This window comes from Chiloscyllium plagiosum, unplaced genomic scaffold (genome assembly GCF_037043375.1).
Source record: "Chiloscyllium plagiosum isolate Xiang-an unplaced genomic scaffold, Cpla_swu_hap1 HiC_scaffold_6, whole genome shotgun sequence".
Classification (NCBI taxonomy): Eukaryota; Metazoa; Chordata; class Chondrichthyes; order Orectolobiformes; family Hemiscylliidae; genus Chiloscyllium; species Chiloscyllium plagiosum.
This window is the reverse complement of record NW_028270144.1, coordinates 108,080,094-108,107,687: the sequence shown is the minus strand read 5'-3', so window position 1 is coordinate 108,107,687 and position 27,594 is coordinate 108,080,094. Positions and strand designations below refer to the sequence as shown.

General features: G+C 38.6%; 1 long non-coding RNA gene across 1 annotated transcript in view; it reads right to left on the bottom strand.

The window, feature by feature from the left end:
* The window catches only part of LOC122551165 (uncharacterized), a 34,418-nt gene extending 7,686 nt beyond the window's left edge, over positions 1-26,732 (bottom strand). The window contains exons 1-3 of the long non-coding RNA XR_006312040.2: positions 26,599-26,732; positions 25,526-25,627; positions 22,748-22,818 (exon numbers count right to left, since the gene is read on the bottom strand). This is a non-coding gene — a long non-coding RNA (uncharacterized LOC122551165). The remainder of the gene's footprint in view (positions 1-22,747; positions 22,819-25,525; positions 25,628-26,598) is intronic.
* Between the last annotated feature and the right edge of the window lie 862 nt (positions 26,733-27,594).

Below are 27,594 nucleotides of genomic sequence, written 5' to 3'. Positions count from 1 at the left end.
TTTTTCAGACTGGAGGCTTGTGACCAGTGGAGTACCACAAGGATCAGTGCTCGGTCCACTACTTTTCATCATTTATATAAATGATTTGGATGTGAGCATAAAAGGTACAGTTAATAAGTTTGCAGATGACACCAAAATTGGAGGTGTAGTAGACAGTGAAGAAGGTTACGTCAGATTACAATGGGATCTTGATCAGATGGGCCAATGGGCTGAGAAGTGGCAGATGGAGATTAATTTAGATAAATGCGAGGTGCTGCATTTTCGAAAAGCAAATCAGAGTAGGACTTATACATTTAATGGTAAGGTCCTAGGGAGTGTTGCTGAACAAAGATACCTTGGAGTGCAGATTCATAGCTCCTTGAAAGTGGAATCGCAGGTAGATAGGATAGTGGAGAAGGCATTTGGTATGCTTTCCTGTATTGTTCAGAGTATTGAGTACAGGAGTTGGGTTGTCATGTTACGGCTGTACAGAACATTGGTTAAGCCACTGTTGAAATATTGCGTGCAGTTCTGGTCTCCTTCCTATCGGAAGGATGTTGTGAAACTTTAAAGGGTTCAGAAAAGATTTACAAGGATGTTGCCAGGGTTGGAGGATTTGAGCTATAGGGAGAGGTTGAATAGAGGCTATTTTCTCTGGAGGCTGAGGGGTGACATTATAGAGGTTTATAAAATTATGAGGGGCATGGATAGGATAAATAGACAAAGTCTTTTCCCTGGGGTGGGGGAGTCCAGAACTAGATGGCATAGGTTTAGTGTGAGAGGGGAAAGATATAAAAGAGACCAAAGGCAACCTTTTCACACAGAGAGTGGTACGTGTATGGAATGAGCTGCCGGAGGAAGTGGTGGAGGCTGGTACAATTGCAACATTTAAAAGGCATCAGGATGGGTATATGAATAGGAAAGGTTTAGAGGCATATGGGCCAGGTGCTGGCAGGTGGGACCAGATTGGGTTGGGAAATCTGGTCAGCATGGACATGTTGAGCCGAAGGGTCTGTTTCCATGCTGTATATCTCTATGAAATGAGAAACCCAACCCACTCTTCAAGTGGCGGTATCTCCTATTTTTAGGCTCTCCTCCGCATAGTCTCAAAAAACCAAGATTTCACCGTGTATATTTCCTTTCCAAGAGACTGCATTAAAATGATGCTTAGGACATCAAGCAAACAGGTGATTCACACTGTGCTTTATTTCACCTGTAGTCAGAAAGGATGAAGAACAAAGTGGTTGATCATCAACAGTTCATTCTGAATCCTGTGTTTTATCAAGTGTGCTGGTTAATGGAAATGGGCTTGGTCATAATGAGTGTGCACAGGAAATTCCAACCTATCATCTCGATTTGTTGTCGTGCTCATACAGCTAAATGACAGATCTGTGAATTGGCTCTGCTTAAAGAATTTCCAGACAACTGATGTTTCAGAACAAAAGATTTAGGACTTCAGAGATTACAGTATATAAAGACTGGAAATTTGAGATGTACACAAATTAAAAGAAGATTGGGTTTGTATGTATTTCACATTTACGGCAATAATCCTCTGAAAGGTGTGCAAATCCACAGTTAAATATACAAATTTGAATTTTCAACCAAGGTGACTGGTGCAACCTGAATAACCTGGAATTCTGCTAAGTCCTCCTTTTATCCTTCAATATTGGAGATTTCCCAATGGTATGCCCATTTTTCTACAATTGGTATTGGCAAAACAGTCACACCACAACAATTATCATAATAACTCCAGGAAACAAGAAATAAGGGTAGTTTGAAAAATAGCCAAAAAGCCAAAGATACATTTTGACACAGATCTTGAAAATCTCTCGGGCAACTATTTTCAATGGATGTAAACCTAAATCAATATCATAACTACATAACATCACGGGGTCTTCATCAAAGTATTCAAATCTTTGAAATCCAGAACAAGAAATGTGATACACTGAGATTTAGCTTTTGAACTTTTTTTCTTGTTCAGAGATTATTAGGTTTACTACACATCTTTGCACTTAGCCACAACCAAATCACCCATGTTACTAATTAAAAGAATAACTAATTATCACTATCCACCAGGATCAATGCAATAATAATAATAAGGAGGATAGGGAAAGTGGAAGGGAACTAAATTAAGATAGAGTTGAAGAGGGCAGTATTTAGCTTTTTTAAAATGTAGCCTAATTTTCTAATCAACCTGTTCAGACATATTATTACACACCTCTGGAGCAGGTGGGAATTGAACCCAGGCCTCTTGGTCCAGGGGTTAAAGACTCTACATCTGCACCACAACAGCCCCCTAGGGCTTAACTTTTTTTAAGAAAAGGAGAAAGAGAGGGAAGGATGACCCATCACGTTTCTGCTTTTTAATGTAATTTGTCTTTCTAATCAACCTGTTTAGAGATGTTATTACATGCCTCTGGAACAGGTGGGGCTTGAACACTGGCCTTCTGATCCAGGGGTAGGGACACTACCGCAACTGGGTGAAAGTGAGGATTGCAGATGCTGGAAATTAAAGTCATGAGTATGGTGCTGGAAAAGTACAGCAGGTCAGGCAGCAGCCGAGGAGCAGGAAATTAATGTTTTGGGCATAAGCCCGTTAACTCTCCTGCTCCTAAGATGCTGCCTGACCTGCTGTACTTTTCCAGCACCACACTCTCGACACTACCACTGCTGCACAAGAGGGCCCTAAAACTGCTAATGCTGTTCAAGGGAGCTACGCAAGGCCCAAGAGAAATTTGAACTCATAATCGCTGGTTTACCAGGCCAGTGCTCTAACACTGAGTTAAAAAGCCTGAGACAGGATTTAGCATTTTTGTTCTTTTTCTCTTTCTCAGCTTTGAATCAATTCCCGAACTGAGGAGATACTAAATCCCCTGGGGGTTTTTTTGTCATTTCTCCTCCCACATAGCAGTAGTGCTTATTTTAGGATTTAGCTTTTATTGAAAATTGTTCAATTTTCTAATTGGATTTGGCTAATTCATTCCATTTGTTTATCAAGTGGACCCAATCAGAGAATCTGGGCTTCTGAGCCAGGTTTCAGTTTTCTCAAATTTTGAGAACACATTAGATAAGGCAATGAAGATAATTCTATAGAAATTGCTAGAGGTTTCTTTACAAAGGAATGTTTTATCAGGGATTAAATAGACTGTTGAAAAGCTCAATATGTTGATTGCAAATTGAAAGATCAGTTTTGTGAGAGGGAACTGGTGGCTGTAATACAAATATTCGATTCCATGCCTTGAACTACTGACATTTTGCACTGACCTCTGAATGAATATGTTGAACAATTTATTTTTTAGCTGCTATTGCTTTTCAGAATGTATTTATTTTTATATTTTAATTTTTACTAATATTTGGTGAGTATTTTTTGTGATTAAAGTAACCTGCAAACAGCGTAATATGAAACAAATGTATCTAATTTTTGTTAATTTTTTTTGAAAAACAAAATGCTGAATATTTGAAAGACATTAAATCTCTGCATTTTCAGATAAAGCTACTAGACTAGACATTTATCAAACAATGTTCCATTGAATGGATCCAGCAAAGATTTAATCAATTTGTATGTCAGTATGGAGTCTTATGGAACTGAGTGCTCAGCAGTGATTAAAAACCTGTTGTGAATTGGTAGGTTTGCTAACAATGGACTTCCAGATACCAACATCTTAAACACCTAGAAGGAACAGTTAATTTAAGGGTTAACAGCAATAGCATAATGAAAATGAGAGTCCATAAGTAGGTGTGTTAATTTTAAGTAACTTTTTTTCACATATGAAAAACTTTAATATTTCATCTTATTGGTGTGCTGAGGCTGATTATTTTTCAAATGACTGTACTGCAGGACAATGTTAATTTCAAAAAGAACCTTTACTTTGCAAAGTTTCCAATTATGTCTCCATCACAGGTCATAAATATTACAGGGTTTGTCTCTGACTCAACATTATAACTTGCCCTAATCTCATTAAGATTGTATCGAAGGCTAAAGACCAGTTACACTCTGCCTTCTCCTGTCTTGAGTGCATTTCTTTGAGTTTCTGTAAAGTTATTGGTGGGGCTCTGTTCTTGTTTAAAGTCAGTAGTATGTTTGTGTTTTTTTTTGTTTCACAGATAATAGGATGTCCAATTTATCCTTTTAATACCATGAGATGTTTTCATGAATATGATCTCAGCTGCTCTGTTTTTTTCAATAGTGGTGTCTTCTTTTGTTGGTCTTGGAACCATTTTCTTTCCCCATCTTAACAATTGGTAACTCCCTCGCTCACTTATGGTGACTGAACTTCCTGGTGTGCTTTTCTCTTCAGACTTCTTCATGGTTTCCCAAAAGATGTAGGAGCAAAAGTAGTATTTATTCCATTGAGTCCACTTTACCATTCAATAAGATCGCGACTGAGCTGATAATTCTTAATTCCACTTTCTTGCCTTTTCCCTGTAACTCTTATTCCCTTAATGATTAGAATTCTGCCTATCTCAACCTTGAATGTACTTAACTACCCAGCCTCGACAGACCTCTGCAGTAAAGAATTTCAGAGATTCACCGCTCTCTACAATAACAAAGCCCTGCTCATTTCTGTTTTAAAATTGGTGGCCTCTTACTCTGAGATTATGATCTCTTGTCCTAGAGTTTCCCACAAAAAGAGAAACTACCCCTCCTTATTTATCTTGTCAAGCCCCTTCAGAAACTTACAATTCAGTAAGGTATCCTCTCATTCTTCTAAACTCCAACAAATCCAACTTCCTCAACCTCTCCTCAAAGAAAAATCCCTCAGACTTGGGATCAATTTAGATAATCCCAGTCTATGATTGTGGCAATGTTGAGCTCTTTCTTCTGACAAAAATGGAAGCTGCATCCATGGTATTCCCTTCATTCATAAATCTGTTGGTGTTCAAGCTTCTGTATCTTCTGCCTGATTGAAGAGGTTGGAAGAGAGTATTACCAGGGTAGGAGGGGTTTGTGTTGATGTTGACAGCCCTTCGCGCATCAACGAGAAGTGTAGATGGAGTCAATGGATGGGAGGTTGGCTTCCGTGATAGTCCTGGCTATGCACACAACTTGTGCTAGTTTCTTACAGTCCTGGGCAGGGCAGTTGCCATACCAAGCCATTTTGCACCTAGATAGAATGCTTTTTAAGGTGCATCTGTAAATGTTGGTGAAGGTCCTCATGGACATGCTGAATTTTTTAAGCCCCTTGTGGAAGAAGAGGCATTGTTGTGCCTTCTTAACCATCACATCTACGTGGAAGGTCCAGGACAGATTGTTGGCTAACATCACTCCCAGGATCTTGGCGCTTTTGATCCTCTCCACCACAGCTCCATGAATGTAGCCATGAGTGTGTCCTCTTCCTTTCTTCCTGAAGTCAATGATCAGTTCTTTTGTTTTGCTGACATTGAGACAGAGATTGTTATCACTGCACCATGACACGAAGGGCTCTATCTCCTTCCTGTATATAATTACTCCATTTTGTGGTGGTGATCCATGACTCAGTAGAGTGAAATCAATATCAAAAATTTCTTTTGAAATTCTTTTATAGTTTGAACTCCTCTTTCTGCTTCATAGTTTGCTTGAGGGTAATAGGGTAAACCATTGAATGAAGCCATATTCTTTGGCAAATTCTTTAAACTGTTCATTTGTAAAATTGTGGTCCATTACTAGATACCACCCTGTCAGGAATATTGAGAATTGTTTTAATGACTTTATTGCTGTGCCCATTGTGATACTTTGATAATGATTTACTGCAAACCATCTTCAATAATAGTTGACAATAATTATAAATACTTTATTTTCAAACTCAATCAAGTCAATCCCAAACAAAAAATGCTGGAGATCACAGTAGGTCAGTAGCATCCATGGAGAGAAAGCAAGCTAGCAGCTATTAACGTTTTGAGTCTAGATTTCTCTTCATCAATCAATTTCTAATTTTTCCCTTGGTTTTGATGGAAATAATGGTGATAATGATTCTTTCTGTTTTAGACTGTTGCTAGTGAAGATTTGCCAGTTGAATACAATTTCTTCAACTGAATGATAATCCTTGGCCAGAAAACTGGCTTCTGAGGCTCCTGCTCAACATTTTGATATTCCAAGATGATCTTAATTTAGTCTCTACAAAATTAGTTCTGTATATTTTGGGTATTACTAAGTTTTCCTTAAAGACTAATAAATAATCTATAAATGTGACACATTTTTGTTTCTTAAAGTAATGTCTTGAGATCAATAGGAAGACATTCTTTATCTTGGTCATGAGCTTCCCTAATCTATTCCAAGTTTTCCTCTGGTAAGTTTTGTTACCAACTACATATGTACTTCTACTTTTGCTACAAACTGCAAAACATGTTTTTGAATCTCTTCAGATGGTAAATTACATGCTATGGTTTGGCATTTCTCTTATGTGTACTCCATGGTTGAGTCATAACTCATCAAATACAGTCTGAAGTGTTGAATGTGAGTTGGCATAGGTTCCTCCACATTGAAAAGAGTACTTGCGATCTGCTTTAATCTTAAACCTTAGCTCCAAAACATAGTCTGAGAGCTTCTCGCATACACACATTGTCACTAAGGCATTTTTTAAAATGTTGGCATATCTTTTCTCTTTATCCACTTTGGTAGCAAAAACAGGAAGGCAGATTATAATCCGAATCACAATAGATTGGGCAATAACCAGGTGTAATGAGACCTGGGAGTCCTTGTATATCAATCAATAAGGGTAAGCAGGCAGGTGCAGCAGGCATTGAAGAAGGCAAATGGTATGTCGCCTTCATAGCTTTCATTCAAATACAGCAGCAGAGATGTCTTCCTGCAATTGTATAGGGCCTTGGTGAGACCACGCCTGGAATATTGTGTGCAGTTTTGATTTTATTATCTAAGGAAGGATGTTTTGACTATGGAGGGAGTGCAGCAAAAATTACCAGATTGATTCCTGGGATGGCAGTGCTGACATTTGAAAAGAAATTGGATTGATTAGGACTATATTCACTGGAGTTCAAGAATAATGAGAGGGGGCTCTCATAGAAACCTACAAAGTTCTAACAGGAAGTCGATGAGTAAAGGCTGGAAGGGTGTCCTGATGACCAGGGAATCCAAAACCAGGGATCACTGTTTAAGGATATGGGGTAGCATTGTGTATATAGCTGGGCGTGTTGCCTCTTTTATGGTGGCAGGGCAGGACGTTTCAGCCTAAAGTTGACCGTTCCATCCGTTTCTTTCTCTTTTTTTCTTCTCTTGGTATTTCTTTTCTTTAGTCCCACCTCAGCATGGGCCTGGCGAGGCGTCCTTTCGGCCTGGACCAGCCCAGCCGGGCCTGGCTAGTGGTGGTCTCTTAGACCAGCGTGACAGTGTCTCGGCCCAGTGTGACTGTATCTCAGCATGCAAGTGGGTCCTGCCTGGGCATGTTCTGGAGGCAGCAGGACGAAAGCAGGGATGCGGCAGCTTCAGCAGCAGCGGCGATGGCATCATGGCCCAATGCAGGAAGAGTGAGTGGTGAGAGTGGATCCCCAGTATCTGCAGCAGTGGTGTCAAGAACAGACAGCTATGGTCTCAGAGAGCGAGCTAAGCAGAGGACTCATCAAAACATGGTGTATTTTTAACTTTATTCCTTTATTTTTCAAGTTTATATCAGGAAGGACTTTAATGTTATCTATTATCCTACTTCTTTATTTTTCTACTTATTCTATGAAGCTAATGCTTAACATCTTTTATTACTTTGTACCTAGGTGTCTTTAAACCTAGGATGGCACTGTGTGTGGCACAATATACACTTTTCACTGCACTCCTGTACTTCTGCACTTGAGTACATGTGACAATAAAGTCTAAATCTAAATCTTTAAGAGTGGGTCAGATGACACAAAAGCGGGAGCTAGGGAAAGCAGTTTAAAACCTACTGTGAAGCTGAGAGACCTACAATACAGTATTCCCTGTTCAGGTTTACTTTGCCTACCTCGTATTCTATTTATGGTTCTAGTGAACCACAAACACAATAGGTTGGCCAATTCGGACTGAGATGGAGAGAAAATTCTTCACTTAGATTGTGGCAAGCTTGTAGAATTCTCTGCCAGAGTGTATGAGGCCAAATCAATTAATGTTTTCAATAAAGAGGTTAATATAGTTTTTAAAGCTAAAGAGATCAACGAGTATGTGGAGTAAGTAGGAACATAGTTCGATGATCAACTATGATCCCTCCCATATGGAGCAACAGAGCATACCCAAGAGCCAAATGGCCTACTCCTGCTCCTATTTTCTATGTTTCAGTTACAAACCTTTATTGTTTTACATTTTCATTCTTCTTAGACTTATAGCAACACTGTAGCAAGACTTTTGGATTACACATCTGCAGCTACTATTGTTGCACCTTTTGAATCACAGTGTGCTAATATTTCAGAAGAAATGAACAATTTCTTAAAATTTATGAAATAATTCCTCTGACCTTCCAGCAATTTTGTTAGCACAATCTTAACAGCTCTCTGAACAGTTGCTGATAGATTATGTATGAATTCCCAATGTGGTTAGCCATCCTTTGGAATCCTTGCAGCTGTTTTATGTTCATATGTTGTAGAAATTCTCTGATCATCTTCTGAAGATCAATCCTTATTCCTGTAGCCTGTACTACGTAAACCGAGGAATTGGATTACAGGCTTTGCAAATTCACACTGCTTATTTAGTTTTGGGCCAGTATTCTGCAATGTCTTCAAGATTGCAGTGGTTCAAGAAGGTAGCTCTTTCTCAAGGGCCAGTTAGGGAAGTCCAATAAAACTATGGCCCAGCCACAAAAGCCCGTATCCCATGAATGAATAAAAAATTCCCATCTTTACCATGGATTAAGTTGGATTTTCTGTAATGTTTCACAAACAGATACTGTTCCTAAAAGGAGCCTGTTGAAGCAATAATGACCAATAGGCATTACAAAAGTAATTGGTAACTTTGATTCCTGGCCATAGATACACACCAAAATTCACTGGTAGCATCTAATTTTATGAACAGTGTGCATTTTGTCAATTTAACGAGGCTATCTTCAACTCAGGACATTGGATGAATTTCACACAGTATTGCTTTGTTGAATTAGGTCACATCCACACGGATCTTGGTGCCGTGATTTGACTTAGCACTATTTAATGAGTACAATGATCAATGAAATTATCTTCTGTTCAATGTTTTCTCTAAACCATATGCCTGCTCACATACACAGCGACTCGCAATGCATTGACTTTGAGTTTCAGAATTTACTGCTGCATGCAGGTCTCGGAGACCAGTGCAGCCAGAAAGAAAATTAACACAAACATTGCCCCTGTTGCATTTTTTCAATAACTACCTACACTTTATCTTTTTGTGGGTTCGTTTTTGTGGTTAAAAAGATAAATTGGTTTTACATTTGCCTATAATATCATCAGGATACATTATTTAATCTACTCAGGTCCTGGAAACAATTTCCCTAATTTCAGCACTGGTTTTTTCTTCAGCAACTTCGAACTGAAGGATCAGTTTCAATCTTGAGCAGGTTTTCCTGTTGAGAAGTGTGATGATTCTTGATTTTGTAAAATATAAAAGTTATATCTTTGTCTTTTTATATTCGAATCTTGTCACATTCTGAGCTTTTACTTTCAAATGTGTTCCTCCTGTGCCTTGCAGTTTGCTTGAAGAAAACTTGAATTGGTTAAAACAGATAAACTTGTAAGAGAATATACTAGTACCTTCTCCACTACCTAGTTTCAATTCAGTAGAACGTCCCTCTACATCAGGGAATACGGGCCAGTATTTTCGATCTAAGCCCTCCTAGGGTCTATAACTTCTGGGCTGTGATTTTCCTATTTCATTGATCTAACTATGTTTGAAACTCTATGATCTTTTACTTCCAATGATTGCAGTACTGGGATGACAGTACTGTATTTTGAAAGGACCTAGTTTATCACAATTGTATTATTCAACTGTCCCCTACAGGGCAGTTTTTTTTATAATCCATTTACAGGATCTGGACATCACTAATTTGTGGGCGGCACGGTGGCCCAGTGGTTAGCACTGCTGCCTCACAGCGCCTGTAGACCCGGGTTCAATTCCCGACTCAGGCGACTGACTGTGTGGAGTTTGCACATTCTCCCCGTGTCTGCGTGGGTTTCCTCCGGGTGCTCCGGTTTCCTCCCACAGTCCAAAGATGTGCGGGTCAGGTGAATTGGCCATGCTAAATTGCCCGTAGTGTTTAGGTTAAAGGGGTGGATGTAGGGGTATGGGTGGGTTGCGCTTCGGCGGGTCGGTGTGGACTTGTTGGGCCGAAGGGCCTGTTTCCACACTGTAAGTAATCTATCTAATCTAATCTAATTTGGGCTGCTTTTATTGCCAATCCTTAATTGCCCTTGAGAAAATGGGAGTGGGCTGTCTTCTTGAATTGTTGCAGTTGATATACTATACATATATCCACAGTGCTCTTAGGAAGAGAATTCTAGGACTTTGACCCAGCAACAGTGAAGGAACAACAATATTGTTCCAAACAAGGCTGGTGTGTGGCCTGGAGGGAAACTTGAAGATGGTGAGGTTCCCAGGTTATCTGTTGATGGTAAGGGTTGCGGGTTTGGAAGTGCCGTTTAAGGAGCCTTGGTAAATTGCGTAGTGCGCATTGTAGATGGTGCACAATGCTGCCACTGTGTCAGAGATGGAGGGAATGATTAATGAAGTTATGCTCGGCACACCATTACTGAGTTTGCTTTCTTCCATGGAGATCAGACCATCTGTGAACTATCAGCCAATATTTCTTCCAGATCTTTATGTGCCTCATGAATTTGCCCTTGCAAATTTCAAATTCTCCTTTGATTGCAATAAGTTAGACAATGTCTCATGTATGATCCTGATAGAGTCATATAGCACGGAGAAAGACCCTTCAGTCCACTCATCCAGATGTCCCAATAAGCCTAGTCTTTTAAGCCCAAATTTGGCTCATATTCCTCTAAACTCTTCCTATTCATATACCCATACAGATGCTTTTTAAATGTTGGAATTGTACCTGTCTCCCTCACTTCCTCTGACGGCTCATTCCATACATGCACCCCTCAGGTCCTTTTTAAATCTTTCCTCTCACCTTAAACCTATGCTGTCTAGTCTTGGAATCTTCCACCCTATCCATGCCCGTCATGATTTTATAAAGCTCTATAATGTCACCCCTCAGCCTCTAACACTCCAGAGAAAAAAGCTCCACCATAGTCAGTCTCTCAAGAGGGCTCAAACTCTCAGTCCTGGCAAAATCCTTGAAATTGTTTTCTGCACCCTCTCAAGTTTAAAAACACCTTTGCTATAGAAAGGTGAAAAGAACTATACTTTTAGAACAATATTCTAAAAGTTGCCTCACCAATGTCCTGTACAGCCATAACATGACCTCACAATTCAATAATCTGCCCAATTAAGGTAAGCATATCAAACACGATCTTCATTCTGTCTACCTGCGACTCCAATTTCAAGGAACTATGCACCTGCACCCCCAGATCTCTTTGTTTGGAACACTCCCAGGGCCCTACCATTAAGTGTATATGTCCTGCCGTGGTTTACCTTACCAAAATACAGCATCTCACAGTTATCTAAATTAAATTCCATCAGCCACTACTCAGTCCATTGGCCCATCTGGTCAAGTTCCTGTTGTACTCTGAGGTAACCTTATTGGTGTCAAGTGCAAACTTATTCACCATGCCTTCTATATTTACATCCAAATCATTTATGTAAAAGACGAAAAGCACTGGACCCAGCGCTGATCCTTGTAGCACACCCCTGATCACAGGCCTCCAGTCCAAAAAAGCAACCCTCTACCACCACCCTCTGTCTCCTTCCTTCAAGGCAATTTTGTATCCAAGTAGCTAGTTTGCCCTGGATCCTATGTGATCTAATCTTACTAACTAGTCTACCGTGTGTAACTTTGTTGAATGCTTTGCTGAAATCCATATAGACAACATCTACCACTCTGCCTTCATCAACCTTCTTTGTCACCTCTTAAAAAACTCAATCAAGTCAGTGATACACGATTTCCCACACACAAAGCCATGTTTACTATCCCTAATCATCCATTGTCTTTCCAAATGCATTTAAATTTTGTCCCTCAGAATCCCTTACTCAGAATCCCTACCCATCACTGACATCACACTCACCGGTCTACAGTTCCTTGGCTTTTCCTAACAGTCTTTCTTAAATGATGTTAACACATTAACCAACTTCCAGTCTTCCGGCACCTCACCTGTTACTGTCAATGATACAAGTATCTCAGGAAGGGGCCCAGCAATCACTTCCCTAGCTTCCCACAAAACTCTGGGAAATGCATGATCAAGTCCCAGGGATTATTGTGATCCCATTTTAATTCATCCTTTAGTTCACCATGTGCACAATTTCTAGCTAACTTGTGAATATCATTAAATAAGAAATCAATTGACTCCCTTGATCTCTGCTTGTTTTGTTAAACATAGCCCATTCAATTATATTAAAATATGCATCAAAGAATTTTAGGACTTCCAGCAGAGATGATACAATAACAATGTTGACAGATACATGAATAGGCAGGGAATTGAGATATGGATCATGTCGACACAAAAGCTTTTTAGTTTGGAAAGGCATCATGTGTCAGCACAGGCTTGGTTGGACCAAAGGGCCTTTTCCTGCACTGTAATGTTCTTCTTTTGTTCCTTCCTTTTTCTTGTCAAAAGATATATTTCATCCTCCCTTGTCTGGTTAGCGCATCATCGCTGACCGTTCTAATTGCATAGAGTAGATTACTAACCTGATTTTTTTAGTACTTTTTGTTTAAGACTGACGATGTTCAATAACTTCAAAACATTTGTTCCAGTCCATAAGACCATAAACATAGGAGCAGAAGTTAAGCCATTCAGCCCAACCTTTCTGCTCCACCATTCAAAGATGGCTGATAAGTTTCTGAACCCCATTCTCCCGCTTTCCCCCCATAACGCTTGGTCCCCTTGTCAAGAACCTATCTTTCTCCGTCTTAAATACACTCAAGCACCTGGCCTCCACAACCGTCTGTGGCAGTGAATTCCATAGATTCAACACTCTCTAGCTGAAGAAGTTTCTCCTTATCTCCATTCTGAAAGGTCCTCCCTTTACTCTAATGTTGTGCCCTCGGGTCCTATTCTCTCCTACCAGTGGAAACATCTTCGCAACAACCAGATTCCTCCTCATCCTTTTAAACTCCATGGAGTGGATGAACTAGCAAGAATATGTTAAAATTAAAATAATAAATAAAACAGAATTCCACCTTGTGTACCTACCATTTTGAAAATTGTCTAATTATAAACCAGATTTACATTAAATTTGAATGGAATTCTCTTGAATTTAGGAAAATGTTCTATGATAAAACATCACACCTTTAAAACTTCCTTTGGCAGTCCAATGCAAAATCACTGGTAGACAAGAAAATAGACAGGCTCTTTTCCCTGGGGTGGAGGAGTCCAGAACTAGAGGTCATAGGTTTAGAGTGAGGGGGAAAGATTTAAAAGGGACTTAAGGGGAAACTGTTTCATTCAAAAGTTGGTGCGTGTATGGAATGAGCTGCCAGAGGAAATGGTGGAGGCTGGTACAATTACAACATTTCAAAGGCATCTAGATGGGTATATGAATAGGAAGGGTTTAGAGGGATGTGAGCCAAGTGCTGGCAAATGGGATTAGATTAATTTAGGATATCTGATTGGCATGGACGAGTTGGACCGAAGGGTCTGTTTCCATGCTGTACATTTCTATGACTATATAGCCCGAGAGTTGTCGGGCTATATATATTAAGTTTTTCATTCCTGGAACCATTCTCATGAACCTCCTCTAAACCTGCTCCAGGGCTAGTACATCCTTCTTGAGATATGGGGCCCAAACCTGCACACAATACTTCAAATATAGTCTGACCAGAGCCTTACAGAACCTCAGATTTACATCCCTGCTTTTATATTCAGGTCCTCTCAAAATAAATGCCAACATTGCATTTGCCTTCCAATGACTGACTCAACCTGCAAGTTTACCATCATCCCACTTCTGAGTCTTGAGTGGACCTCCAGCATTTGGGAATGGCTGTGGATGTGATGGTGATGATTCCATGTTCCTGTGGAGCTTTGGAATGATGTCTGCTTGCATGTCTGCTGATCTTTTCCATTTTGGGATTCTGATTCTGTTACACGTTCGCATCAGCTGCTCCCTCATGAGATTAAATGCTTTTCATTCTCCCACATCAATCCGTCCCTGTACTTCTGAGATTTGCTATCTTTGTAGATTTTAATCCAAATCTTGCTGCTGTTGGGTTCTTTGCCACTGCTTCTAGCTTCTTTGTGCAGCTACCATGTTTCTTTTTGTTGTATGTTGTCTTTCAAATGACTCCACTTTAGTATGCATTCATTTTAACAAGTACCTTTTCATTTTAGGTTTTTCTATTTAGTCAGTGGTATGCAAGCTTAAAATGTCTCAGTTGTGAAATTTCTCTCTAGATTCTCTCTCACCATGTAACCTTATATCATCATTATATCATGATATCTTTGACTTGTGTTGTTAACCTATTACTCTATATTTAATTTGTGAGGTGTATTTATAATTTAAATTCAAATAAGTAGAGATCATTATCTCCAGGCTGTATGTCCTCTTTTCCAATGTAAGACCACTGGATCATAATTTGGTATTTAGTTTCTCTCAATGCTCATATTGAATAGAAATATCTATTCATTAATCATCAGAGGGAAAGGGAGTCTATCTTATTTCACAGAATCTTAAATCATATGTGAAAAATCAGAAAAATGCAGTACATGAAGTAGGCTATTTTGCCAATTGTGCCTTTTCTCAATCCTTCACCCAACTCAATCTGATTTCACATCCCGACTTATCTGTATAATTTAAAGTGTGTTAAATAGCTGCCTATACTTACTGATCCATATTAGTCCTCTATCATCTGTGTGTTTTCAAACCGTTGGTAAATAGCAGCCTATGAGCAGACATTTTGCACAGAATCTCCTCTCTGATGACATCAGCATCTCCATTCATGATGTCACTGAATGAGGTACGTATTTGCAAATTAATTGGAAACAATACAGGATTGAGAGACTCCAATCACTTTCCCTGTCTGTGTTTGTTATTGCATGCTTTATATTCTCTCTAATCCCATTAGAAGACTACGAGCTCTTGTGGCGCAGAGGTAGGAGTCCCAGGTTCAAGTCCCACTTGCAGGTGTGTCATACCATCTATGAACAGGTTAATCTTTTTTAATTGCTCATCCCTAATTTCCCAGAGGGTAGCTGAAAATCAAGCATATTGCTGTGGCTTTGGAGTCACATGTAGATCAGATCAGGTAAAAATGGCAGATATCCTCACACTGGTGAACCAGATGGAGTTTCCTGACAATGGTTTCATGGTCATCAGTAGATTCTTAATTCCAGATTTGTTTTATGGCATTCAAATTCTACAATCTGTTATGGGATTTGAACCTGGGTTCCCAGAACATTAGCTTGAGTTTCTAGACTAATAGTCTTGCAATAATACCACTAGGCCAATACTTTCATCTCATTAGAACATGTCTAAAACACTGCCATGAAATTCTTTCTGAAAACTACATTAGTTTGCTATCTATCCTTCTGCCTCCAAAATGCTCAAAAAAATCTAGTGCTTGCTAAGATTAATCCTTCTGCGTTTGCTTAGTATCCATCTCAGTCTCCTGTAAATCATTCTATTACTTTGATTTTTGCATGAAGCTCTCAATTGATGGATGTGATGCTCACTTAATAGTGATTCTGTTTTTTTCCCTAGCCTTTTATTGAGTCAAAAAACATCAGGCAGAATTTTATGATCCCAACATAGGGTTTACAACTGAGGAAGCAAGCTATAAAATTCCTTGGTTGGCCTTCCCATCATCCACACACCCACACCAACTTCTCTACAACTTTATGGTAGGATGGGTATGGTCAAGACTGGAAAAAACAGCAGATGCTGTAAATCACAGACAAAAATAGAAATTGCAGGAAAAGCTCAGTAGGTCAGGTAGCATCTATGGAGAGAAATCGGATGAACATTTCGAGTCGAGTGATTCTTCCTCAGAAGTGTTCTCTGGAGAAAGATCACTTGACCTGAAACGCTAACTCTGACTTCTCTACACAGATGCTACCAGACCTGCTGAGCTTTTTCTACAATTTCTATTTTTGAGGCCAGGACTGGGCTGCGATTGAGGCCATTAAATCACCAATTAATGACCATTTAACAACAATCATTGCATTAAAAATGTTGTGTGGACTTTAGTTGTTTTACAAGGAGATACTGACAGCATGAACGCAATATCACTTGATTAGTAATCCAGAGGTCCAGGTTAATGCTTTCGGTGCTTGGGTCCAAATTCCACTATAAATTGCAATTGAATTAATAAATATGGAATGTAAAGCTAGTTTTATTAATGTTGACTATGAAATTATCAATTTATTGTAAAAATACGTGTTAGGGAAGACATCTTGCTGCCCTTACCTGGTTTGGTGGTACATGCAAGTACAGACCTACAACAATTTGGTTGATTCTTAACCCATGTACCAGAATAGCACCCAAATATCACTGTGTTACTTGGGAGAGCCAAGGAAGATTTTGCTTGTTTTGGACATTAGATGGGTGCAGTATGGCAGAAATATGATTTGGGTTCAGTTAATTGGAACAACCGCTTAATTTTCTTGGCCTCAGCCAAACCATAGATACCCCCGACAGAACCTTAGTCACTGAGAGAAATCCAAATACAGTGAGTTAATATAATGCAACATACTAGACAACTGAAACTGAACATTTTCAGTTGGGCAACCTATAAAGCGGAGCAGTGAGACCCTCCCCCTCCTAGGAGAAAGTGAGGTCTGCAGATGCTGGAGATCAAAGTTGAAACTTTATTGCTGGAACAGCACAGCAGGTCAGGCAGCATCCAGGGAACAGGAGATTCGACGTTTCGGGCACAGGCCCTTCTTCCTGAAGAAGGGCCTGTGCCCGAAACGTCGAATCTCCTGTTCCCTGGATGCTGCCTGACCTGCTGTGCTGTTCCAGCAATAAAGTTTCAACTTCCTCCCCCTCCTACCCAACCACCACTACCAGCAGTCGTTACTGTCAATTCCACTGCAGCTTTCCCTCTGCAACCTCTAATCCATGAATCCCCAACCTGTATGCTACTCACCTGCAGCCTGGATCATTCCACAATCCTGGGGCTCTGCTGGGTGTCATTCCTGCATCAGCTACTGATTACTCTGTGGCGGAAACTGATAACTACTACCAGAAAAGAAGGCACCATGAGTCTCTCACCAGTTCTCAAGCTGACAGACACCCCAGCTGCCTCAACAAGGGGCTGCTCAACTGTTGGAGGTGCTGATGTTCAAGTGAACCATGATATCAAGGCCCCATGCCACCTTGAATGGACGTAAATGATTCCATGACACTAATTCAAAGAGAAGATATTTTTGAAATTCTGGCTGATATTTAGCCCTCTGTCAAAAAACAGATGGTGCGAATTTGCCAAATACACATTCACTGTCACATTTCCCACTTTGCAACAGTGACTATTATACTTTTATAAATATTCCATTGGCTGTTAAAGATTTTTTGAGACATCTGGTGTAGTGAAAAGTGCTACATAAGTGCAGTTGTTTATTTCTTTTACGTTTGTATTCCTTCCAAGTGGAAGGAGGAAGTCAGATGGATAGCTGTTTGTCAGAAGGATATGGATAGGATATCCTTGTGACTCGGCAGTTTTTGTTTGTTTGTTTATTTAGTTAGGCAATGTAGGCTTCACTGGTTAGGCTAGCACTTATTGCCCATCCTGAGTTATCCTTGAGAAGGTGGTGATGAGCTGCCTCCTTGCACCACTGCAGTCCTTTAGGTATAGACTCACCCACAATGTTATTAGGGAGGATTTCGATCCAGGGAGTGTGAAGGAATGTAAGTATATTTCCAAGTCAGGATGGTGAGTGCTCAGAGAGGAATTTGCCCATGATGGTGTTCCCATGTAAATGCAATTTTTGTCCTCCTAGATGGTTGTGGGTCAAAAGGAGGCTTGGTGAATTTCTGCAGTGCATCTTTTTGGTGGCATACACTGCTGCTACTGTGCATCAGTGGCGGAGGGAATGAATGCCAATCAAGAGGGCTGCTTGAGTGATGATGGAAGTGCCACAAGTATTAATACAGTGGCCAATGAGGCCTCTATGTTACAATAGTGTTCATTTGACCAGAAGTCTCTTATTGAAATGGAAGCGCAATATCTCCATCTGTGCCAGTACTGTCATTCCTCCATTGCTACACATCATAAGACATTAAAACATAGGAGCAGAAGTAGAACATTTCTAAGCACTACATTCCATTTCCTAATAGCTCTCTGCTGGAAGAAAAATTCTGATGTCTTCTTAGTATTTTAAATATTTTTATCATTAATCAAGAATTTATTCCTCCCTTTTCCTAATTACTAGCCAATAATATGACCTTTATTACACTCTAAAACCCTTTCATAGTCTTGATGATTTCTATTAAATGTTGCATTTTACTGCTATCAAACGAGGAAATCCATATTGCACTTTTTCTAAACTAAATATCCTTTCTAAAGTGGATTTCTGCTCAAATGCACCAGTGAAAAAGGATTTATTCTGTAGACACACCAGCAATACAGATAAAGCAATAAATTCCTGATGATCCACATTAATGATTCAGAACATGCTTGTAGCATGTTTATCTTCGTGTCCATGCTTTGTTGTTCAGTATGCCTAGGAAAACACTATTTTGGAGGTAAGGCCTGAATAGTATGCAAACAGAAGTACTTCCTTCCTAAAGGTGTCAGTACAGTGACTTTGTAAGTGTATATTTCTCTTTTGTCACATTTATTTAACTCCATTTTTAGACTATTTAGAAGCAAATTTTCCTGGAACTTTTCTCAGAGTAATATCCATTCTCTATGCAGATTAGTGAACTGAAAGGGATCTGATAAATGTTTCTCTCCCTTCTGTATTCTCAGGACCTCCCCAGGGGAAAGATGCCTCTGCAATATATGTCAGCCCAAAGTATCATGTAAATGTGTTGGGGCACATCGTTCCTAACTTACCCCTTCTACTTACTGCCAGTTAGACCCGGAGATTCCAAATGCAGTCAGCCCCTAAAGAGCCAGACCTATGCTGAAATCCATTCAAGAGGACAATCTGAGAACCCCTAAAGAATTTGAAGGATTTTAATTATGAAGTGAAAAATGTTAGCTCTCTTCCTTCATTAACTATATCTTCCAATTTTGGAACTTTTAAAATGTCGATGTCAACATTTAATTGCATTATCTATCCTATCCCCATCTGCCCACACTTGTCGTTTCCTACATTTTTCTATTAATCTTGTATGCCCCTAATAATAGCTCAGACAATGTGAAATCTGAATGGGAGAAGCTGAGAAACACCATGGAGCCAAAAAGAGTCAGGGACGGTTATAGATAGATGCACAAACTGTAGGAATGATGTTGGGAATAGCATTAAACTGGGAAATTAGAGATACATGCAATAAATGAACATCTCTAATTATAGCTGACTTTAATCTGAATACTGATTGAGCAAATACCATAGCAATAACATACTGGGGAATTCCTGGAATATATAAGGAATGGTTTTCAGGAGCATATATTGAGGACCTGGGAACAGGCCATCTTGGATTGCATATTGTGTAATGAGAAAGGAATAACTGATGTTCTACTTGTGCAAGGTCCCTCGGGGATTGTGATGATACTATGGCTTTAAGAGGTGTATTTTAGCCTGGTTTATTTTATAGAAGGGAGTTAAGGTAGAGGTGATGAACGGTCTACCGGAGCCAACAGTGTTTTTCTTAAAGTAGGAACAAGGATAGCAGCCTGAATGAGTATGTGGTCAAGCTCCCACAGAATTAGGATTTTTAGTTTTAGCTTTCAGCAGTTGCTGTTGAGGTCTTGAAGAATTGGAAGCTATTTTTCTGTCTCTCAGTTACAGCCAAAACTAGGAGGCATCTTTTCCTACTACTGTGGTTGCATGTGAGACAATCTGTTTTCTGAATTTGCCTTTTGCCAAGAGTGTGTTTATGGGATGTTACTATTTTGGAGTAATTAATTAGTAATAGTTACTGTATTTAATACTCTGTAATGTTTTTCCAATACAGTTATTATTCCAATTCCTTCATTCTTTTGCTGTATTTTAAGGAAAGTGGATGAACAAAAGGTGCTTTAAATCCAGTAATTTGATGAATCAAATTGCATCTGGAACGTAACACCTTACATTTACCTTTAAAGTAAGAGAAAGTTAGGTCCAGATTATCTTCTCAACATTTTGAGAGGGTTTGGTCTGGTCCCTAACAGGATGAATAACCATAATTTAGTAGAATTGCTTATCAAGATAGAGAGAGATGTAGTTGATTTTGTGAATAGGACCTGAACCTAAATAGAGGAAATTACATTAGTAGGAGGTACAAGTTGGCTATGAGATTGGGGACATTATTGAAAGGGGTGATGGTGGAAAGGCAATGGCAAACATTCAAAGATTGCGTAGGTGGACTGCGACAATTGTTCATTCCTGTCTGGCGCAGAAGTGAAATGTGAAAGATGGCCAAACAATGCTTACAATGGAAATTAGAGATAGCATTAGATCCAAGGATCACAAATGAGGACACCAATAACATACCAGAAATGGGAGAATACAAAGGCACTGAAGGAAATTAATATTAATAGGAAAATGAAGTTGTGAAACTTAAAGGCTGATAAATCCCCAAGGCCTCAATCTATATTCCAGAGTACTTAGGGGAGTGGTCCTAGAAGTAATGGATGCGTTATTGGTCATCTTCCAATATTCTGTAGTTTGGAATAGTTCCCACAGATTGGAAGGTAACTAATGTTACCCCTCTATTCAACAGGCGATAGAGAGAAATCTGGGAATTGTAGAATAGACAGCCTGGCATTGGCAGTGGAGAAAATGCAAGAATTCATTATGAAATATTTAATAGCAAAGTACTTGGAAAACAATGGTAAGATTGGACAGAGTCAGCATAGATTTACAAAAAGGAAATTCTTGACAAATCTACTGGAATTCGTTGAGATGTAACTAGTGGATGTGGTTTATTTGGAATTTCAGAAGGCTTTCAACAATGTCCCAAATAAGAGATTTGTGTGTAAACTTAAGATTGTTACACAATAAGATTGAGTGTAGTGTATGAAGATGGATAGAAAACTGGTTAGCAGACAAGAATGATTTGAACAAGATAAATGAGTGAGCAAATAAATGGCAGATATAGTATAATGTGTGAGGTTATCTACTTTGGTAGCAAAAACAGGAGGGATGATTATTATCTGAATGGCTTTAAATTGAGAGAGGAGAATGTGCAATGAGACCTGGATGTCCTTGTTCACCAGCGGCTGAAAACAATCATACAGGTACAGCAAGTGATAAAATATGCAAATGGTATGTCATCCTTCACAGCAATAGGTTTCAAGTACAGGAGCAGGGATGTAATTATCCTTCTGAATTACTGAGTGTAGTTTTGGTCTACTTATTTGAGGAAGGATGTTTTTGCAGCGAAGATTTGCCAGTCTGATTCCTGCGATGGCAGGACTTAGGTATGAAGAGAGATTGAACTGGTTAGGATTATATTCACTGCAGTTCAGATGAATGAGGAGAGTTCTTATAAAAACCTATAAAATTCTAATAAGATTAGACAGGGTAGATGCAGGAAATATGTTCCTGATGTAAAATTTCCAAACTTGTAGATGTCACAAAGCTGGTGGAAGTTTGAAGTGTAAGGAGGATGCAAAGATGCTTCAGTGTGTTTTAGACAAGCTGAGTGAGTATTATGGGGGAGTCCAGACCAAGAGATTACAGTCCAGGAAACAGGATAAATCATTTAGGACCAAAGTAGGGAGAACGTTCTTCCCAAGGGAGTGGTGAACCTGTGGAACTTGCTACCACAGAAGCAGTCAAAGTCAAAACATTGTGTGATTTCAAGGAGTTGGATTTATCACTCAAGCATAAAAGGATCAAAGGATGTGGGCAGAAAGCAGGAACAGACTGCTAAGTTGAATGTTGTGCCAAACATGATGTCAAATTAAACTAACTAAATTAAAATAATGAATGGCGGAGCAGGCTTTAAGGGTCGAATGGCTACTGCTGTTCCTATTTTTCATCTGGGTGGGTATATGAATAGGAAAGGTTTGGAGGGATATCGGCCAGGTGCTGACAGGTGGGACTAGATTGGGTTGGGATATCTGGTCGGCATGGACAAGTTGGATCGAAAGGTCTGTTTCCGTGCTGTACATCTGTGACCCTAATTTTGTGACAAATTTCTTATTTAAGATTGCCTGTTGCACAATTTCTTCAAGACCATAAAAATTGTCTGCGTCTTTGTCTATGTATTGGGAACTTCTTGAAAAAATGTTGAACTAGTTATGTTCGACCTTCTTCTTGAAAATGTGTTGTTCTTGATTTACATGCTTCTCCAAGCATTCATTGATATAGTCCCTGTTCATAATTACGGGTAAATATGTGATGCAATGTTAAAATAATAATGGAAGTTAGCAACCTAGATGTATCATGGTAATTTGAGAGTGGGAAAATTGAACAGAGGGTATTATTAATAATAACTTCATAAAAAGCTACTTCCAGTTGAATGTATAATTTCTTCACAATTGTTGATGTGTGGAATTGACTGCCCTCTAGTGTACTAAGATGTCTCAGCTAAACCCATTATATCTGGTAAATTACTCACCAGATTATTTACAATTAAGTGAAAGGTAGAAACAAAAATGTAAGATATTATGTGATATTAGTTACAATATTTTTCAATACTTACAGTTAGAATGATTGGTTAAACAAATTTATGACTCTGCTTCTTCTGTAAGACTCTTCATAATGACACGATTTCTGTTGTTGAGACAGAAATACCAATTTACATGATTATATATACCATGAACATCTATTCGAACAATGAACACAGCGGAAGACTGCAAACAGTCTTGGGACTTTTTTCTATTTATCTCTGTTATATAGGACCAATATTTAATGAAGGTACCTTTAGCAATTAGAATATTACTGGTTTAGTATTACAACAGGCAGTACAATGAAAATCTGGAGTCTTCTTTCATGCCTGTGGCTCGCATATATTTCAATCACAGTCTCTTCAGTTGTGGCAACAATAGGAAATATCTCTGAGTGGCAGAATGATTGTATATATTCTTCACTGCTATCTGTTCTTAACTTTATTAATTGTTCGCCATGACAAGATACAGTATTCAAATTTGTTAGCTTCAAAGGGATTAACTAAATTATGCTAATTCATAATAAATGGGTTAGATCTTTGAAGTATAAAAAGAGTCTGCTGATTTGCTGGCAGTTTCTGTATAATACATTAAAGAATAACAATAATGATTTTCCTAATTAAGCAAGGATTTTAAAATTAATTTTAAGCGTAATCTGTTTAATGCCTATGTCAATGTTTTAAAGTGGTTTCACATTTTTTAAATTAAGTGGTCTCAATGCTAAGTGTATGTGAACTCAGTCATATGTTAAGAAATTAAAAGAGAATTGCCATTCTGATGAACAGTCACTGGACTCAAAACATTAACTCAAAACATCTCTGCTTTCTTCCCACAGATGGTACCAGATCTATTGGATTTCACCAGCAATTTGTTTTTGTTTCAGATCTTCAGTTCCTTGATTTTAGATTTAGATTAGATTCCCTACAGTGTGCAATCAGGCCCTTCGGCCCAACAAGTCCACACCGACCCTCCGAAGAGCAACCCACCCAGACCCATTCCCCTATGTTTTACCCCTGATTAATGCACCTATCACTACGGGCAATTTAGCATGGCCAATTCACCTGACCTGCACATCTTTGGACTGTGGAAGGAAACCGGAGCACCCGGAGGAAACCCACGCAGACACGGGGAGAATGTGCAAACTCCACGCAGACAGTTGCCCGAGGTAGGAATTGAACCCTGGTCGCTGGTGCTGTGAGGCTGCAATGCTAACCACTGAGCCACCGTGCTGCCCACTTAACTTTATTAAGGAATTTCCAATTCTTGGATAACCTAAAGATTCTGGGTTGTGCAATAGCGTCTTAACTTTGCCATCAAATCTCACAGAATGTAATATATAAAATAAAATGAAAGGATATATCCCGTGCTGCTTTCTTACATTATAACTTCTACTAATTGGCAATCTAGTTCTTGCTGTCCTTAAGAATTATTGTTTTGTGTTTTAAAAAATGCACTCATAAATTATATTGCCAAGGTAAATTAAAGGCAGCTTTACTTTGCAGCCAACTGAGCTATACCTATTCTGATGTTCTTCATAACAAGCATCCAATAAGGAATTAAATCAGCTCGTTGAGCATGTTTGCTATACACTTCTGAAAGAGGGAATTCCATAATTCCATAACACATAAAGGAAATGCAATCAATTTCTATCCATAGCCTGAACCTAAAAATAAGATGTTAATATTAAAATAATTCACATTTACATGTACTTTATTCTGCCTCCATAAATGCCACCAGAATGATCAGATGGGTTTACATCATTGAATTTGGTTGTCATAGCAGCCACGAGCAGTTACTATGTTCCTTGCAGTCTAAATGAAGGACTAGTAATTCTGGTCTAATTACTGCATGTTTATAGTGTGATAATTCAGAAGTGATTACTAGAGATAGCAATGATCATAACCTGGCATATGCCATTAAGTAACTGTTTATGCGTAACATAAGCATATCCACAACATTTGTGCAGTTCTGAACATCAAGCAAACAATATCATTGTTAAGCTTCAGTCAGGAAGTTTAAAGGAATAGTTTCAGCGCAGGCTGTTTTGTAATCCATCATCTTCTAATTTAAACAGTACTACCGTAGCCATGGGAAACAGTATCATAGAGTCATAGAGCTCTACAGCACAGAAAAAAGGCCCTTTAGCCCTCAAGTCTGCACCAGTCAGAAACAACTACCCAACTATTCTCTTCCTCATTTTGGTGATACTGTAGCAGTCAAGGTTCAGTTGGTGATAATCGTGTCTCTGAGTCAGAATGCTCTGAGTTCAAGTCCCACTCTTGAGACCTGAAGACAAAATTCTTGGCTAACACTCTAATGCAGCACCGTAAAGAGGTACTGCATTCAGGTGAGATGGCAAACTGAAGCTCTATCTGCTTTCTCATTTAAATGTAGAATATTCCATGGAACAGTTTTGCAAAACAGCAGTGATATTATTCCTGATTTCTTGGCCAATATTTATTCCTCAGTGGATGTTATAAAGAATGACTACTTAGTGATCATCATATTGCTGTTTGTGAGCATTGCTGTGCATAAATTGACTGCTGTGTTTTTTACATAACAATAGTGACTAGAATTCTGAAGTACTTCATTAGCTTTAAAGTATTTTAAGATATCATATAAGGTACAATATAAACAAACTATTTTCTTTCTTTCTATATCTACTGCAGTGGGAAATGTTTGCATTAAGTATTTTATATGTTCACTCAGTTGGATTTATTTGCATCTGCACGCCACTTAAAATGCTGATATTTATGTGTTTTTTATTTTAATCTATTTTTCTAACCAATATGTTCAGAGATGTTTTTCCATACCTTTGGAGCAGTTGAGATTTGAACCCAGGTTTCTCGGTCCATGGGTCCACACTACCACCGCACGATAACAGCCTCTTGTTTTTGTCCTTGCTAAATCATTATCTAATGTAAAACACTTGATAAATAAATTATTTAAATAAATTGCAACAAAACAATGCAAAAAAAAGTCACCAATGTATTACAAATAGCTTACTCCAGGAATTAAATATTAACATACTGATGTGAACTATATGCTTCTAAAAATTCATTTTAGACTGTCCTTTGCCTCCATCTATGAATATTAAAATCTCCACTTTGTTTTACAACATATTTCTCTGATGTATTTATATGTCTATATTTCTTCCACAAACCTATTATCAGGGGGTCTGCAGTAAATTCCCAACAATGACTTGTATTTTTCATTCTCTATTAACAAAGATAATCCATTTACTGAAGAACCTTCCAGTCACATCAAAATTAAACTAAAATTCCACACATGTCATTTTAAAAACATTCCTTGGCATATTTGTATAAAGAAAATAATTTGACTGTTATCAATCTTAGTTGCACAAACACATGGAACCACTGTGTGCTGACACCAGTAAAATTACTATAAAACCTTATGGATTTTAAGAAACACAGAATTTTTTTTTCTAATATTCATTGAGGGGGTAAAGATCTACTATTTATGTCTGATCCAGTTATCTAATGCCAATCCTGTATTGTGTTTGGATCTTAACGTCCAATGAAGAGGCCTAGGAAACCACTCACTTGTAAAATAAAGCGATGTAGAAGATTGTGCACCACCTTCTCAGGCTAACTAAACACGAGCAATAAATTTGATTGTAGAAGAACTGCCTGTGTCCATAGAACTTATTTTATTAATATTGCTATTTAATCAGTCAGCTTTCTAACCTTGACAGTTAAATAAGAGCCATGCTATAAACTATATCTGCTCAATCAATTACAAGTTTTTCAGTTTTCTCAGTTATAGCACTCAGCAGCTAGTATTAATTTCAGATATTGCTGGAGACCTGTTGCCATTCCATTCTCCTATTCAATCCTCATAAATTATATAGAACATGCTCACTCACCTTGGGGTGACACTTTCTTTCTTTGGATGACATTGAAATGTCATTCCTCTTTCTTAACTAATTTTGACATCAGAATTGTGTCATTGATTTTAACTCTAATTCAGAAGGAGTAATGTTTCTTTACTGGATGAGCGTTTATGTCTGCAAAATGACAATGTCTGTACTTGTGGTAGGACCGTCCATATCCCTTAGTAAGGTTTGTTTGGATTCCATGGATACAGGAATGACCTTTTGTGGTTAACCTTGCTAAGAGGAAAATTACTTTCACCATGTCCTGCTGCTCTCTCCTTTGTGTATGTAATGGTTCATCATTAACTGAAGCATTCTGTAAACGTCTGATGCACATGGCACACTCAGCCATTGAAAAGAATAATTTATTCTGTGGCTTTCAACTGACCTCTGATATTTCTGGCACAGGACACCAGATGCAAAGTGAAAGACAATGAGCATTGCATATCCATGAAATTAACTTAGGCATATTTGGCCATAAATAATAGCATCTTCTGTGCTTCTTTCCTTGTGTTCCAGAAACTGAGGTAAAGAAAATACTGGAAAAACTCAGACGATCAGAACTAAAGTTTCAAAGTCATTCTGTGTCTCTCTTTGAAGCGTGTTGAAAATGGACTGGAAGTGAATAGACCAGTCTTATTAAAAAGAGAAAGAAACAGAACAAGTATTTCAAAGAGAACAAAAGGCACAAGAAAGTGAATTTAAAAGGAAGGAAATAGTGATTCAGCTGAGAGAGAAGATTTGAAAAAAAAGGATAAAGTTGTCAGATAAGCAATACCACCTTAAAAAGAAGCAGTTGAAAAAATGAATTCAGATTTCAAAGAAGGCTGTAATGAGGAAGGCTTTATAATCTAAAGTCCAGTAAGGAAATGTTTAACTTTGTACAGGCCCAACTAAAATTTGAAGAAAACAATTGGAGGCTTTCTTTGTCATTTGAGAAATAGCAAAACAAATGAAGCGGCAGAAGAAAAACCGATCATTACACAT